We start from the raw sequence: 17,886 nt of genomic DNA on the forward strand, positions 1-17,886 counted from the left end.
GAGGTGGCTCGGCTTTGGCCGAGTCCTCCAGGTGTTTGGTTTTGCGCCCGTTTTCCGGTTTCGTAGTTTGTCCCAACTTTATTGTTGCTCTGGACTCTAATTTGTTAATCTAGACTCTGATTTGGCAGTCCGGATCCTGATTTGGCAGTAAATCCGCTTCGGTGTTTAACCTCATCGCTTCGTTAATCTGTTTCGTCGCATCTCACTTAGCTGCGATGTTGTGGTCTAACGATCATGCTTGGATACATCGCCCGATGGTTCGTTGGTTTGTCGAATCACCATGCCGAGCTATGTTAAGGGACCCATAAGAAGTTTTATACGCCTACAGATACCCCCTCCAAAGTGTTTCAGCCTCATTCTTTTATAGAAGAGTCTGGAATACTTTGGATATGATTGTCCCAACCTTCAATCGGTGTCACGGGACTTTGGAACGGCTTCTATTCTTGATTCTTTCAATCCTCTAGGCTATTCGGTGCTTTGTCGAATGTCTGCAAGGGTTTCGGTACTGCATTTATTGTCTGACTGTTTGTCGGAATTTTGAACTTGAAGTCAATTCCTGATTTTCTGATCCTTAGCTCGTATTTGTTGTTTCAATATAGAATTGACCATCGATTGTTGGCGTTGAGTCTTCATTTGCAACGCGTTGTCCGGCGTTTGACATAGTTTATACTCGTACGTTTGCTGGAGTCTTGAGAAGTAGTTTATACTCTTATATATTTTGGAGTGTTGTTGAGTTATTCTTAAGAATATTTTTAGAAAAATACTCTCCAGAAACTTCTCAACAAAAATAGGGAATAGTTTATACTCGTATACCTTATTGGAGTATTGAGAATGAGCCGAACCGGCCTAATAATGACCCAAAAAAGGCAGTAATTAGGCTCCAAAAATCCTCCAACCCCTAAGAATATATGGGAGAGGAGTGAATAAATAAGGGACTGGACCGTCGGTCGTTTTGAAGTTGTTTCTGTTCACGGGGAAAATCATGTTCTTCATTGATTCCATCGATTACTTTGTTAACAATTTATCGGTTACAAAGATCCGGTCTTTTTATAAGATCCGGTTACAACGAAGTCAAAGAAAAAGAAAAAGATTACAACTTTCCTTTCGAACGAATCGCGAGCTCCTGTTTTGCGGTCACTCGCTTTGTGGGTTCTTCGCCTGCGCCGGGGTTTATCCGTGGACCACCGCGCGATCCAGATCCGGTCAGACCTACGCAGTATGACAGGTATTATTTCTCCAAGGAAATAATAGTCGAGGGTACTATTTCGCCAGGAAATAGTAGCCTTTAGTTCTCGGGATCAAAGGCCAAGCTTTGATCCGGAGGATGACTACGTAGATCTGAGATCCGGTTCCTCTCGAACTCTTGCCTTATTTGGCGTTGACGATCGCCGAGCACCGGATCTGGATGAGCAAGTCCTCAAAGTCCCAAAGCTTCAATCTTTTTAAGTTCTGAGCCTTGAATCCAGCAGAGCTTCGCCTCCAAAAGTTCCAACCTCTCAAATTCGTTGACCTGATTTGGCAGTAAATCCGATTCTTGATTTGGCAGTAAATCCACTTCTGAGTTCGAGTCCGAAACTGATCTTGATTCGATCGTGATTCGTCCGAGTCCGCCCTTGGTTGGATGACTCGTTGACTCTTCAACCCTTGGCTTGATTCCGCACGCGAGTGGATTTATTCCGTTGTTTGCGTGTGATTCGTTAACCTCGTCGCCTCGTTACTCCGCTTCGTTGCGTGTCACTTGGCTTCGGCGTTGTGGACTGACGCTCGTGTTTGGATATGTCGCCCGATGGTTCGTCGGTTTGTGCCGAGCTGTGCTAAGGGACCTATAAGCAATTTTATATGCCTACAGATACCCCCTCCAAAGTATTTCAGCCTCGTTCTTTTATAGAAGAGTCTGGAATACTTTGGATATGATTGTCCCAACCTTCAGTCGGTGTAACGGGACCTTGGAATGGCTTCTGTTCTTGATTCCTTCAATCCTTCAGGCTATTCAGTGCTTCGTCGAATGTCTGTAAGGGTTCCGGTGCTGCATTTATTGTCTGACCGTTGTCAGAATTTTGAACTTGAAGTCGATTCCCGATTTTCTGATCTTTAGCTCGAGATGGTTATTTCAACATAGAGCTGACCATCGGTCGTCGGCGTTGAATCTTCATTTACAACGCGTTGTCCGGCGTTTGAGCTTCCTTGTGACGCGTTGTCCGGCGTCTAAGCTTCATTGCAACGCGTTGTCCGGCGTCCAAGCTGGGGTATACAAAGTTTAACCTCTCTTGGAGCGTGGCGGATACTCGAGTCATGAGACCAATCTACGGAGTTGATACATCTATGACTCGTATTTATAGAATTTTTGGCAAATTCTCAGCCATCAACGGGTTTGATGAGCCTTTACCGACTACCGTTTGAGTCGGGCTAGCATACGGATTGTTCAAGTCCGTTCCGCATGTGACGTTAAGCTAAAAGAGTTAACCCCTTTAGTGCTACGATCTTGAATACGTAGACTTCGTCTTTCTCCTGTGAAAAGACTAAACAGCAACGTGTATGAGACGTTGACTTAGGATTTTTGGCAAATCCTCAGCCTTCAACGGATTTGACGTGCTCTTACCGACTACCGTTTGAATCGGGCTTACATGCGGATTGTTTTAATCCGTTCCGCATGTAACATTGTGCTAAGAGAGTTAACGCTCTTAGTGCTATGATATTGAATACGTAGACTTCGTCTTTCTCACGGGAATAGACTACCCGGCGACGCGTGTTAGGCGTCGACTTTAGGGTTTTTGGCTAACCCCCCAGCCTTCAACGGATTTGATTAGCCTTTACCGACTACCGTTTGAATTGGGCTAGCATGCGAATTATCTAAATCCGCTCCGCATGTGACGTTGTGCTAAGAGAGTCAACGCTCTTAGTACTACGATATTGAATACGTAGACTTCGTCTTTCTTACGGGAATAGACTACCCGACGACGCGTGTTAGGCGTCGACTTTAGGGTTTTTGGCTAACCCCCAGCCTTCAACGGATTTGATTTGCTCTTACCGATTACCGTTTGAATCGGGCTTACATGCGGATTGTTTTAAGCCCGTTCCGCATGTGACGTTGTGCTTAAGGAATGAACTCCCTTAGACTTGATGCTACGACTTCGAATACGTAGACTTCGCCATTGTTATGGGAATAGGCTATCCAGCAACGTGTATTAGACGCTGACTTATCCCTACTTAGGCTTCGGGATAAAATACCCCAGAATCGAACTCTGGTGTCTTTTTCTTCGGAGAAAGACTAAACCGGCGACGCGTGTTAGGCGTCGGCATATCCTTTCTTAGGATTCAGGATGAAATTCCCCATGCGTGTAAGGCATGGATTTTGGTGTTATTAATAACACCCTGCCACAATGTTGAATATGTGAACGTGTGTTCTTTTTAACGGTTAAGAACTAACCGGCAGCGCAGGTTAAGCGCAGACTTATCCTTGCTTAGGTTTCAGGATAGAATACCCCAGAATCGAACTCTGGTGTCTTTTTCTAAGGAAAAAGACTAAAAGGTTTCAGGATAGAATACCCCAGAATCGAACTCTGGTGTCTTTTTCTAAGGAAAAAGACTAAACCGGCGACGCGTTTATTCACCCCCTGCTCACTAGGTGGTGGATAGTTGTAGTGATACTCATTTGCGCTTCTAGTGGCAAAGACTTCTTGTTCTTCTTCGGATAGCGGGAAAGTAGGAGCTTCATCGCCATCCTCCTCGAAGATTGCGGATGTAGCATTGCAGGACTTGCCTTTGCCCTTTCTTCTCGAGGAAGTCGCCCACTGTTCGTCTTCAATGAGATCAGGATGAACCCATAGGATTTCGTCGTTTGGGGCTGTGTGTGGCACAAGTCCTTTTTGGCGCTGTCCATGTGGGTCATCATTCACTGTCTTCATCCCTACTTTGGTGATGCGCTCCGGTTTGAACCATGTCGTAGGCACCGATCCAAAGCTGATTGACACCGCATTTGCTCCAACGTTCTTGGACGGCTTCGGGGTTATGACGCCTACATCAATTAGCGCCTAGATCTTGTCCTTGAGGTGGTAGCACGACTTGGTAGGGTGATGGACCGCTCTCTGGTATGCGCAATACTTCTGAGGCCGTTGCTGCCATTGCCCGTGAGATTGTTGCGGTGCTTGTTGCTGTGGCTGTTGCTGAGGTTACAATTGAAAAGTTTGATTAGCATCAAATACATTAGCATGTGCCTTACCTTTCCCCCGTGGGACGAAATTCTATTGCGGAGCATTATTCGCCTGTTGGCCTCTTTCCGCCTTCTTCCTTCTGAGGAACCGCTCGGCTTGCTCTCCTCGGACCTTCAAATCCTTCCATGTCTTGGACGGTGCTGTCCTCATTGCTTCCAACACGTCCAGTGCGAGGTTGTTGTGGCAAGTCTGGAGGATAAACTCCTCAGTGATCGGGTCCCGACAGTTCATCGCCTTGTTCCAGAACCTTTTGACGAAGGTGTCCACCAATTCCCCGTCTTTCTGCTTCTCGTCCAGCAACGACCCGGTGGATATCTCAGTGTCATTGCCAAAGAAGTTGGCGAGGAACATAGTCTCCATATCATCCCAGCTATTCACGCTTCCTGGCTTGAGGCGGCTCCACGAAGAGTGCCAACGAAGGACCGCACCATCAGAGGCTCATTACCAGAAATAACCCCCAAGTGCGATTTGAAATAAATTAAATGCTGAGTAGGTGAACCCATCCCATTGAACGGCATGAAATTAATTAGATTGAACTTCGCCGGATATGGGATCGATTCCCATTCTCTGGGGTATGGACAAGGAATGCCTGTTTTCTTCATCTCTTGAGTGGAAATCAATGTATTGATTTTGCTCTCGAGATTTTTAATCTTCAAGTTTTCACCTGTGTTTTCGCTAGCATTCTCGTTACCACCCCCTGTATTGACGGGGGGATTATTGGTATTATGAGTCTCATTCGCATTTGTGTCCTCATCTTTCAGATTAACCGGGTTACGACGACTTGGCTCGGCTTGCTGGGTCGTCAATGCTTGGATTTGTTGGTCATGCATTTCTCTCATGTTTTGCATGGCCATCTGCATTTCGAACCTGAAGCTCTCCTGTTGTTTAGCCAAAGCTTCTTCGAGCATCTTGGCCACTCGTTCTGCACTTATCATGAGTGCCTCGCGGGGTTGTCCCTTGCTGGATACCGTATTATCTGATGCAACCGCGGAGCCAGCATCAGATTCTTCATCTTCTGAAGGTAGTCTTGTCCGAACCCTACCATAAGTTCCTCGTGTAATGGCTCCAGACTGCAGACGAGTTAGATACCGAGGTACTGGCGGAATTAACTCGGGATTATCCCGTGTCAATAGCCTTTTGCTGGTCATATTGGCGGTGACCCTCGGAAATTCTCCGTCTTCGACTACTCTTCTTTTTCGTCGGAAACGCCTAGGTCTTAGTTCTGGCGTTTCGGCACTGAGTCTTTCGAAAACCGAAACTCTTTCAGGGACCGCCTTGATGCAGTTGCACTCAGACAATACTGCCTGAATGAGTTTGGAACAGGGACATTGAGTTTCCAGTCTTCGGGGACTCCTTTTCCTAGTTTTACTCGTACCCCCAGCACGATAGTACAGCTCTTCCATTTGAAAGTCGGAGCAACCTATTGTGTGTTGGCACGATTTCTCAGGTATAACACTATCGTCATCAGATGATAATGTTTCCTTCTGAGGGTGAACTGCCTTCTTTGGGCTTTCAAAAGTTACGCGCCTCGAAACATGCCTTTTTGGGCATGAGTTCTCAGCGGGCTCCTGGACTTCAATGCGCAAATTGGTGCGTGTAGCTGCCCTGATTTCTTTGTCATGTTGGAGGTGACGGCGACCCCCAGTGTGTTGAGTCGTTCTGGGCTTCTTCATCGGGCCCAAACGATCTTGAACAAGAGCTTTGTATCGTCCATCAGGAAGTGGACCGAGGCGCTCCAAAACTGGCTTCTTCCTTCGGGATGATTCTGCATGATCTCCCGGAGAAGCTATTGGAATTATCGGCGACTTTGGTTGATTCGCCGGAGGTTGACCTTGCTTGGTGGTTGAACTTTTGTTGGAGGCTACTTCGGCCTCCATACTTGGCTTGGTGATGGCTTTTTGGCCACTCTTTCTTCCTCTAATTTCTTGGCCTCCTGCACAAGAATTTTTGCTTGTACGAGTAACGCGCGGCGTTTGTGACTCCGCTCTTCAAGTGTCGAAGGGTTCCGTTTGACCCGGATCCATTCGTTCGTTGGCGGCTTGGAGGAGCTGCCATTCTTCAGTTGTTGAGGATGTTTGCCTCTCTTGTTCTTCAGATCCGCGTTGTAGCAACTTCCGTCTGTAGACTCCATCGCCTTAGCGAGTTTCCGCGCAAGGCGTTAACGTCGTGGTTGGGAATTGGAGGAATCTCACCCGATGCGACTTTGGCATCAAACGGGGCGAGATCTTCGTTGGTGTTTTTAACGTCTTCATACCAACGAGTTTTTCTCCTGGAGGAGAACTTTTTTGGACTTGCGGGGGGAGGTTGATCCGGACGAGGACGACAAGTATTCCTCGAACTTCTACTGGTCGAACTCGTATTTGACCTCCTCCACGACCGGGATTGAGATCCGCGGCTGTGATGCTCCTATCTCGGCAACGAGATCGGCGGCTCCCACTGTGGTCGCCAGATTGTTCGCGGGGAAAATCGTGTTCTTCATTGATTCCATCGATTACTTTGTTAACAGTTTATCGGTTACAAAGATCCGGTCTATTTATAAGATCCGGTTACAACAAAGTCAAAGAAAAAGAAAAAGATTACAAGTTTTCTTTCGAACGAATCGCGAGCTCCTGTTTTGCGGTCACTCGCTTTGTGGGTTCTTCGCCTGTGTCGGGGTTTATCCGTGGACCACCGCGCGATCTAGATCCGGTCGGATCTATACAGTATGATGGGTATTATTTCACCAAGGAAATAATAGCCGAGGGTACTATTTCGCCAAGGAAATAGTAGCCTTTAGTTCTCGGGATCAAAGGCCAAGCTTTGATCCGGAGGATGACTACGTAGATCTGAGATCCGGTTCCTCTCGAACTCTTGCCTTATTTGGCGTTGACGATCGCCGAGCACCAGATCTGGAAGAGCAAGTCCTCAAAGTCCCAAAGCTTCAATCTTTCTAAGTTTTGAGCCTTGAATCCGGTAGAACTTCGCCTCCAAATTTTCCAACCTCTCAAAAATGAACACTCAAGGGCCTATTTATAGGCTCTTAGATCTGTGCCCGGGCACAGATCTGGCTGGCCACCTATAGGTGGCTCGGCCACCGAGCCACCTATAGGTGGCTTGGTTTTGGCCGAGTCCCCTAGGTGTTGTGGTTTTTGCCGTTTTCCGTCTTTCGGTTCTGTCCGTGATTCGGTTGTGTGGTTGACTTGTTCGGACTCGATTCGTTGACCTGATTTGGCAGCGTCAATGAAGAACACAATTTTTCCCGCGAACGCCACCTAGAGGTGGCTTGGTTTTGGCCGAGTCCCCTAGGTGTTGTGGTTTTTGCCGTTTTCCGTCTTTCGGTTCTGTCCGTGATTCGGTTGTGTGGTTGACTTGTTCGGACTCGATTCGTTGACCTGATTTGGCAGTAAACCTGCTTCGTTGTTGATCCGGATTCTGATTTGACAGTCCGAATCCTAATATGGCAGTAAATCTGCCTCGGTGTTTGAGTTCAAATCCGTTCTATGGTTGGATGACTCGTTGACTCACTGAACTGTTAGCTTGATTCCACATGCGAATGGATGTATTCCATTGTTTGCGTGTGGTTCGTTAGCCTTGTTGCCTCGTTAATCCACTTCGTTGCCTGTCACTTGGTTTTGGCGTTGTGGACTGATGCTCGTGTTTGGATATGTCGCCCGATGGTTAGTCGGTTTGTGCCGAGCTGTGCTAAGGGACCTATAAGCAATTTTATACACCTACAGTTTCGACACTCGGTTCAGCTCCAATTTGAATTTTGGTTCAAATCTGGTTCAAACTGGTTCAGAACTGGCTCAAACTAGTTCAGAACTGGTTCAACCTGGTTCAAGATTGGTTCAGGACTGGTTCAGGACTGGTTCAGCCTGGTTCAGCCTGGTTTGGTCTGATTCAGCCAGGTCTGGTCTGGTTCAGCCTGGTCTAGTCTGGTTCAGCTTCATTTGAACTGATTTGGTCTGTTCTGGTCTGGTTCAACCTGGTCTGGTCTGGTTCAAGACTTGTTCAAGGCTATAAAAGAGCCTCTTTTCCTCTATCTAGGGCCGGCCCCCCTTCTCCCCCTTTTTGAGATTTTCTTTTCCCTCGTGCTTCTTTTCTCCTTCAAACCCTCAAATTTGTCTTAGATCTACATTTCCTCTTGATCTTAGACTGAAAAATCCCTTAAAATTTCCATATATAGAATTTCTCTCAGGCCCCTCGAGCACGTGGTTCAAGCTTCTTTCAAGATCTGACTTTTTGTCGGATCCTCGAGCTTTTCCTCAGGTGAATCCTCCATAATTTTGGCATATTTCATGTTTAATTTAGTACATGAATTTGTGGGATTGCATATGAGGGTTAGGGTTTGTGATTTGACACCTCGAGCTTGTCTTTAAGGGGGTAAAATTTGGAGATCTGAGGGATTTAATTATAATAAAGAGGGGATAAAATTTTTGGGTTAGAGTTTGTCACCCTAACTAAAAATTTTTCTGTATCTGACTCCTGGATTTACTTTGCAGATCATCATGTCGCATATCCCGAGAGGTCGTTCCCCTACTGCGTCGGCTGATGGCGTACTTCCCTCGTATGCTGGTGAGCTCTTTTTGGCGTATTTGTAGATTAGTCTTTTATCCCCATTTTGTTCTCCTTGGTGAGACAATCAGGAAGAGCCTTGATTCTCCTTGGTGAGGATTGACGCTTTGAGGATAGGTTTTGCTTGGTCAAAACCCTATCTCAAAATAAATAAAGGGGACGTTTTGACGCTGCATTGTGCCTTATAAGGCAGGGATATATTGTTGATATACCCTACTTTATAAGTGCATAATGTGGCCAAATCGTCTCACCCTTTATAAGGCAGTGACTCTATCTTATCCGTTCGTAGGATGAGTTCAACTTCCTTTTATAACTGAGACTAACAAACACTTAATTGCTTGTTTTCAATGGAATATCCCTCTAGAGCGTTCTCATCTCATGCAGTGGACGGACGTCGTGACGAGTATTATTCAACCTCCGATGATTTTTCACCTATTCCGCTTACCCTTCGGTTTGCTCCGGGCACATCGACAGAGATTGCCCAAGTGGTGAAGGAAGGTGGACATCGAGCTCTTCGACAGTTGATTACGGATGCGCCTTTCGTTAAGGATGCCAGCTCTGTTCAGCCTCTCAGGAAGACTGACTTTTCATTTGGCGACTCTGTCAGAGATCCTGATGCAATATTTATTGACGCAGAGCAGTGGCTTCATAAAGATGACGGTGGTTTTCTATATTTGCCCAAGATTCCTCAACACCGCTCATTGACTGAGCTCAGGCGTCAGGCCGTGACACGGGAGATGTCGTGGCGCTTGACGGAGGAGCATGAGAGCGTTCACTGTGGCTATATCACTCATCAGGCAGCTCCTGGTTCGAGCAGGAGTCATATCGTTGGATTGCGTCCTGGAGTATTGGGGCTTGATGCACCGCCACGTAACGAATTTCTTGCTTCTGCTTCTACTTTGAAGAATCGTCTCGCCGACTTAGGACGAGAGTTGTCTGCGACGCGCCACAGATTCTATGGCTGGGTCCATTCTTTAGACAAGCTTTGGTGGGCTCGTATGACGAAGTACGTCTTAAGCCGATGGAGCGAGGAGTTGCACGCTTGTGGTCTATATGCAGCCATTCGTTCCACCATGTATGGTTTGCCCGTCAGCGCCAAACATTTCTTTGCTTTGTGCGAGCTCTATAATTCGGATTCTAACACTTTTCTGACTAGGCACAGAGAGTTGGGTTTGGCTCTCCATGAGATGCACAGGATTTCTGGTTTGCCCATGGGTCAGATGCTATATCAGGAGTACTTTCCCTCCAACCATGAGTTGAGTCAACTGAAGGACCGCATGCCTGACCACTATGAGACTTTATGGGATCTTACATATCACTACCATATTGCTTTGGCGCAGTCTGAGCCTTTAGCGAAGAGGACTAAGTCACATGTGAGCCTGAAGCAGTTTGCGTGTTATCTGTTCAGGAATTTAGAGAGCAATTCTGGCGAGGCTATTTGTGAGCTGGCAACGCTTACTCCTTCAGAGGTTAATGGACTGCTGAGTGGCTTTCCTGCAGGGACCAAATTTAAATCATTCTTATGGCATGCGACCGCATCGATTCAGCCGATGACCCTTCTCGCCGGTTACCTCGCTATCTGGTTAAAGAAATGCGTGGTCCCGTATCAGTCCGGTGACATTATGCCACTGGAAGTGCTCTACCCAGTGGTTCAGCTTGCCTATAAGAAGGAACTTTCTCTTTTTCCAGTGATGGTAGCTAACATTCATCGAGGGCTTCGACAGATTTCTAGTACCTTCACACAGAAAGAAGATGCACCGTCGGCTAAGATTCCTCTTTCCAAGGTGGAGCTCCCATACACCTATTTGATGGCTTGGTTCGTCCTTCATCGTCCTGATGTGATGTCGATACCTAGCACCATAGACCACTCTGTTCCCCTACTGCAGTTGTTTGAGAATGGCAGATGGGAGGGGTGAGGATTCCTTGACATCAGGAAGCAGCTACAGGTTGACAAGTGTTGGGTATTTTCCACTTGCTTCCCGTAGTTCTCTAGCCAAGTATGCGAGTGTTGCATTGATGAAAGAAGAGGCCAGAAGAAGTATCGAACTGTATTTTAGATACTTCGCCGCTTTAATTCTTGGAACATTAGGCCGGGCTCACTCTGACCTTCCGGGTGAGGAATCAGTGTTTTATAGAGCCATATCTACCCTGCCGATTCGCCCACCAGTTTGGTTATGATCAGCTTTATGTCGGGAATCCACGTCAGCAGCTTCGGACTCATGGCGGTTTGATGGAGGTCTCCGGGCATGGCTGTGGACCGTGACGGGCTGTACTGGTGCTAAGTTCAGTCTCCCGAGTACTGAGCGGCAGTTGAATCTCACCTTCTTAAGCTGCAGGTGGTTGTTAGCAGCTAATAAAACTGATCCCGTGAAGCCGATTGCAGAGCTAGTGGCCGAGGAAGCTTCTCAGGCTGATTCTCGTGTGATTTGGGAAAATGCTCGGTCACAGAGGACACAGAGCAAGACTCGTCGGATTGACGAAGAGGGAAAGAAGATCTTCCATTCTGCTGATGAGGCTTCAGGCGAAAATCTTGAAGATTACGAGGACTGTTCCGAGCGAGGTTAGCTACCTATTCTTTTCCTTCTGTCTTCCAGAATTATTAATCCTGACAATTGTTTGATGTTTCAGGGACCGCGGCTGACATGGACGAAGAATTCCGTCCTTTTTTCTAGGCGAGACCTTCGATTGTTGCCCCAGCTGCTAGGCGGAAGAGATTAGCCCACAAGCCGCGTGCAGATTCGCGAGCATCTGAGATGGATTTGGCTGGTGATGATCCCGCTAGAGACGGAGTTAACATCTACCCTATAGATCATCCTCTTGATCATTCAGAACTTCGACTCATGCTTTTCCATCTCTATGTAGGAGAGCGTGGGGATAGCGAGATGAGTCCTGATCCTGTTCCTCATGATTTTGTATCTTCTGGTGAGCCTGATTCACCACATCAGGTAGAAAAGCCTGCAGAAGCTGCCGACGTTAGGGAGACTATCAATGTAGGACCTGATTCAACGAATCCAAGTACATCTACCATTGACAATATACCCTTTAGATGGTAAACAAAGGAGTTGAACGATTCAGAATTCGTGCCTCCCTTAATTGTCTCTATGCTTCTTGCTCTATTAGATAACTTGCAGGAGGCAAACGTGGATGTTGGGAATAGAGAGGCTAACATACCCATGAGAGGTAACTCATTTCCATTGGTCGTAGTCTCTTTATTCTCCTTTTGCACTTATATTTTCTTGTGTCAGATTTGTCGACTGATGATTTCGACGAGGAAGGTTTGCTTGTGGACACTCCTATGCTCCACTTCATGTATGGCTCTCCTCAGATTGATGACCAGATGCCTGAAGATATGTTTCCTGAGTCTACACTCCCTAAGAGTCCCGAGGATGGTTCTTCTGAAGGTACGTGCCTCTTCTCAAGTTAATTATAGGACTAGCCATTTTTTTGACTAGTGCAACTATAATGTGATGCATCTGAGAATTTCGTTTTGTGTTTGACAGAAGCATTCGTCGAGACTGATCCTGTTGAGCTGGGTGTGAGACCAACTACACCAAATGATACATCCACAACCGTTACACCTCCATTACCCCTAGTGACTAAAGGGGAAGAAGGTATAAATTAAGCAACTAAGAAATGTTATTTATTTCATCATCCAGGCTTTTGACATATTTCTCCTTTTTGTGTAGGGCTTTCTTCTCGACTTCATGTCCTTGTGAAGGAGTTGTTATCAGACAATGACCCTGAGAAGATCGTCATCTGCATAGAAGTCCGCTCCTTCTTCTCCTTCGTGAATGCTATGATTGGTAAACTCTTCCACGGCTGATTGGTAAACTCTTCCACGGCGGACTTTTCCTTCACCAGTTTAAACCTTTCCTTGATTCTAGAATAATTTTAATAAGGGATGCAGGATACCCGGATTTGGCGAAGGCTATAGTTGATGACCTTGATTGTCTAGAGCACGAGCTTCAGATGTTTCGTGAGTTCCGGGATGCAGGTGCTTCTTCATTCATTGCTGCCCATTTGGATGCTCGCTTACAGACATGGCGCGATACTCAGATTTTTGCTGAGCTCAAGATTCAGGTGCAGCGGGATCGGGTAGACCGAGTTGAGGCCAACCTTGCTATTAGATCATCTTCACTCGACAAGCTTGATTTTTCTATTACCTCTTGTGAGACCAAGATAGATCTTCATATGACGAAGATACAGGATCAGCAAGCCCACACTGCCTTATCTGATGAGTTGAAATCCTTGAAGCAGAAGCTGGTTGAGACGGAGGAGATTGCTGTGAAGACTTTAGCCGCGACTGAAGAGTCCATCAGAACTGAGTTGCAGGATGAACTTAGGCAAGCTTATGATGAGAAGCTGTCTAAGTTTAGTCAGCAGATTTTTAGCCATAGGCTTGATGTATGATTTCATTTGCTGAATATTTTGACTTTTGATTCTCTTAGTGAAACTGGTTTTTATCTTTATCTTTATTATGATTCCTCATTCCATTTGAAATGATTGACCATAATACTCATAGGATTTTACCGTTTGAATCAGGCTAGCATGCGGATTGTCTAAATCCGTTCCGCATGTAACGTTGTGCTAAGAGAGTGAATTCTCTGAGACTTTGTGCTATGATGTTGAATACATAGGCTTTACCATTTGAATACATGTGTTAGGTGTTGACTTCAGGATTTTTAGCTAACCCCTAGCCTTCAACGGGTTTGATAAGCCTTTACCGACTACCGTTTGAGTCGGGCTAGCATGCAGATTGTCTAAATCCGCTCAGCATGTAACGTTGTGCTAAGAGAGTGAATTCTCTGAGACTCGCTGCTACGACTTCGAATACGTAGACTTCGCCATTTATTATGGGAATAGGCTACCCGGCGACACGAACTACCCCAGAATCGAACTCTGGTGTCTTTTTCTACGGGGAAAGACTAAACCGGCGACGCGTGTTAGGCGTCGGCATATCCTTTCTTAGGATTCAGGATGAAATTACCCATGCGTGTAAGGCATGGATTTTAGTGTTATTAATAACAACCTGCCACAATGTTGAATATGTTGGCGAGTATTCCTTTTAACGGTTAAGAACTAACAGGCAGCGTGGGTTAAGCGCAGACTTATCCCTGCTTAGGTTTCAGGATAAAATACCCCAGAATCGAACTCTGGTGTCTTTTTCTATGGAGAAAGACTAAACCGGCAGCGCGTGTTAGGCGCAGACTTATCCCTGCTTAGGATTCGGGATAAACTTCCTAGGATGAATCCTAGATTGATAAATTCTTGGAAAAGGTTGGTATGGGAAAGGAAAAATTTTATATTCTATTTCTCGGTCTTCTTTTAGGGTGAAGGCGAACCCGAAAACAAGGAAGGAAGAATTTTATATTCTATTCCCTGATCCTGGAAAGGAAGAATTTTATATTCTATTTCCAGCGCAAAAGAAACTAGAAGTGGGATCTCCACTCCGAGAATCTGGAAAATTTAGATAAACTTGCCTTTTATAGGATGAGTTATCTAAACTGAAAATGGGTTCTTCGTTTATCGAAGTGGAATTTTCAACTCCGGTTATAACCATGAACAAGGTAGAAAAAGAAGGGAGTTCTTTCGTTTATCGAAAGGGGACTCTGAACTGAAAGCGGACCTCTTGTTCATGAAAAGATTCAAGAGGGGAATTTGCTGGTGGTTTGGGTCAGAAAGACACTTTTGGTGGACTCACTGTCAATTGAAATTGATCAGTGAGGGATTTCGGTGGTGAAAATGATTTTGGGTTATCCTCTAGAATATTAAGTGTAATAATCTTCAAGGAACTTCCCGGTAAACGGGTTATCCTGAATGTACTAGGGATAGTATTTTTTTAGGAACTTCCCATTTATTGGCATTAATTGCCTGGCGCCCTCTTGAGTAATCAGGCGATATGCGCCGTTTGAGTAGACTGTGTCTATCATAAACGGTCCTTCCCATTTGGGTTCAAATTTACCTTTCTTCTTGGAGTTGAGGATTATCTGTCGGCGAGCAGCGAGGACCAGATCTCCTTCCTTGAAGCTTCTCTGTCGGACTCTTTTGTTAAAAGCCCTAGATATCCTGGCTTGGTAAAACTCGATGTGTTGTTGAGCCTCCAAACGCTTTTCATCCAACCTCTCGAGCTTCGAGACGTTTTTGATGTTGTTCTTCTGTCGTCATCTCAGTTGCGAGAGCGATCCGAAGGGATGGGATTTGGATTTTCAATGGTAGCACAGCTTCACATCCGTATACCAACGAATATGGGGTAGCTCCTGTAGGTGTGCGTATGGTGGTACGATAAGCCCAGAGTGCTTCACCGAGTTTATCATCCCAGTCTCGTTTATTGGTCTTCACGACCTTTGACAGGATCTTAATGATTGTCTTGTTAAAAGCCTCAGCTAATCCATTCGCATCGGGATAATAAGCTATTGACGAAACATCTTGAATTTTGAATTTGTCACAAAACCTGACGAAAGCGTTGCTTATGAACTGTGGACCGTTGTCATGAATGATCCGTCTTGGCATACCGTGTCGGTATATGACATGATGTTTGATGAAATTAATGACGTTGTTAGTTTTTACTTCTCTAAGCGGAATCGCTTCAGCCCACTTTGAAATGTAATCCGTGATTGCGAGAATAAATCGATCACCTTTGACTGAAGGGGGAAAAATAGGACCGACAATGTCCATCCCCATGTCTCGAATGGCCAAGACGTGGTTGATGTGTGTAAACGCTCTGGTGGTTAGTGCATATAATTTGCATGTACTTGGCGTTTATGTTTCCATCATCTTCCTCTTCACTATCCATATTGTATATGGGTATGCAGAGCTGATGCGTCCTTACTGTGACTAATAGTTCAGTTTCGGGAGGCTGCGCAAGTGATACCGCTAGTGCTGCCAGTGCATCCGCATAAGCGTTCTGGAGACGAGGGATGTATTCAATAAAGAATTCTTCAAAAGAATCCGCCATTTTGATGGCCTCCTGGTGGTACGAGATCAGGTCTTGGTTCCTGACTTCGTACTCTCCACGGACTTGGTTGACTATCAATTGAGAATCCCTAAAAGCTTCGAGATATTCAACCCCCAGCTCCTTGGCGAAACTGAGTCCAATGAGAAGCGCGTTGTACTCAGCTACGTTATTGGAACACGGACTAGTCAGTGAATACGCCTGAGGCATCGCATGCTTCCCTGGGAAAATTAAGACAACTCCAACTCCGGATGAGACTGTAGAACATCCGGGGGTTATTGCCCTATTAACTGCCCTCGAAGCACCATCGAAGTATATTTGCCATACTTGTTGGTGCGATGTAGTGTTAACTTCGTGGATTTTATCCGGCAAGTCATCATATACTTCTGTTGTATCCGTTGTCGGGTTTGCCGCCAAAAGATCACAAATCGCTTGTCCTTTGATTGACTTCTGCTGTTTGAAGTACAAATCATATTGGGACAAGAGAAGGGCCCACTTCGCTAATCGCCAATTCATAGAGGCCGGTTGCGTCATAAATACCCGTACTGGATTAACATTAGAAATGACGTAAATCGTCTGTCCGACCAAGTAATGCCGCATCTTTTGCATTGCGAATACTAATGCGAGACATTCTTTCTCAATCATCAGATATCGAGACTCGGGGCCTACCAAGGTCCGACTTAGGTAATAGACTTGCCTGTTCGTGACCGTTATCATCGTCTTGTGCTAGTAAAGCACTTATCGAGTGGTTCATCACCTTGAGATAAATCAAGAACGGTTTACCCGATTTTGGTGCAACGAGAACGGGAGGATTCGTCAGATATGTTTTGATATCTTTGAATGCTTTTTGGCAGGCGTCGTCCCAAATAAATGACACCCATTTCTTATTTAGTTTAGAGAATGGTTGGCACTTCCCAGAAAGATTTGAGATGAACCGCCGGATATAAGCTAACCGCCCATGCAATCCTCTGAGCTCTCTTAGATTTCTAGGGGGTTGCAGTTCATGTATCGCCTTTACCTTATCAGGATCGATATGTATACCTTTACTGGTGACGACAAATCCAAGGAATTTTCCGCTGGACATTCCGAGGAAGGATTTAGTGGGGTTCATTTTCAATTGACGACTTCGCATGAGATCGAACATCGTCTTCAAGTCCTTGATGTGATCTTCTTTGTTGCGGCTTTTTACAACCAACTCATCAACGTAGCATTCGACTGTTTTCCTGAGATGTTCTTGGAAAATCTTAGTCATTGCTCGCTGGTACGTGGCGCCTGCATTCTTAAGACCGAAAGGCATCACCGTGTAGCAAAAGACACCAAGGGGCGTTCTGAACGCTGTATGCTTCTCGTCATCTGGGTGCATCTTGATTTGGTTATATCCTGAAAAACCATCAATAAAATCTCGGATAAATCCTGATTCGATCAACTTCTTAACCTCTGCCTCAATGGCTTCCATAATCTGCGGACGAAACCGTCTTTGCTGTTATTTGACAGGTTTGGCATCCGACTTGATATCGAGACATTTGATCATCATTCTCCATTGTGGACCCATGGGTCTTCCCATGTTGGCATTTGATGAACCCATGGGTCTTCTCATGTTGGCATTTGATCATCATTCTCTATTGTGGACGGATCAGCTGTAGCTATGTTCGCCATTAAGGCTTTGAATGCTTCCCCCAGACTTGTATCGGAATCCCATTCCGAGGAATCTGACGGATATCCATCTTTGTATTGCTCAGATGATTGGTTGTTGATTAGCCAGCAACATTCGTCTTCTGAAGAAGATTCATACCCTTACCCTCGTCTGCATTTATAATAATCGTCCGGTTTCCCTTTTGGTACATATGCTACTTTGGCTAGAATACGAGGACCTCGATCGAAGTATAAACCTTCTCCGAGTGTGAAATCATATCCCTGCTTTTCCATGAGCTTGCGCGCTTCCGGACTATACTTAGATAAATGCCAACTAGGTTTGTCATCATTCTCATCTTCCCTTAAGAAATGATCTGGTAATGAAGAGCTTTTTCCTTTACCGTAAATCACTTCTTTTTCGCCTCCTATTTTGGTCGGGATGACCAAGGTTGTTCCGAAAGAATGCTGGAGGCGTTCCTTTGCTATATAGGACGATCGAAGCGGCATATATAAATCGGGATTATCATACAATTCTTT

This window comes from Asparagus officinalis, chromosome 5 (genome assembly GCF_001876935.1).
Source record: "Asparagus officinalis chromosome 5, Aspof.V1, whole genome shotgun sequence".
Classification (NCBI taxonomy): Eukaryota; Viridiplantae; Streptophyta; class Magnoliopsida; order Asparagales; family Asparagaceae; genus Asparagus; species Asparagus officinalis.